Source organism: Volvox carteri (assembly GCF_000143455.1).
Source record: "Volvox carteri f. nagariensis unplaced genomic scaffold VOLCAscaffold_58, whole genome shotgun sequence".
In the NCBI taxonomy this organism is placed as follows: domain Eukaryota; kingdom Viridiplantae; phylum Chlorophyta; class Chlorophyceae; order Chlamydomonadales; family Volvocaceae; genus Volvox; species Volvox carteri.
The window spans coordinates 179,879-180,148 of record NW_003307601.1 but is presented as its reverse complement, the minus strand read 5'-3'; positions in this window follow the sequence as shown (position 1 = coordinate 180,148).

Sequence of the window (270 nt, the reverse complement as noted above, 5' to 3'; positions counted from 1 at the left end):
CCCCGCCCCGCCCCGGCATGTTGGTCTCGTGTACATCCGTGTCGTAACTGGACCAAGTTTGCCCTTGTGGTGGTGGTGGCGGTGGCGACGACGGGGGCCTCGTGGGCGACGGGCGCTGCTGTTGCTGCTGCGGCTGCTGCGGCGGCGGCAATGTCAGCAATGACGGTGCCGGAGTAGGATGTACCTGGAATGTGGCCCGTCATACGGCATGTGCGGGTCCGGCAGTTGTGCAGGCACCGCTGCCGCCAACTCCCGCACGCGCACTGCGCA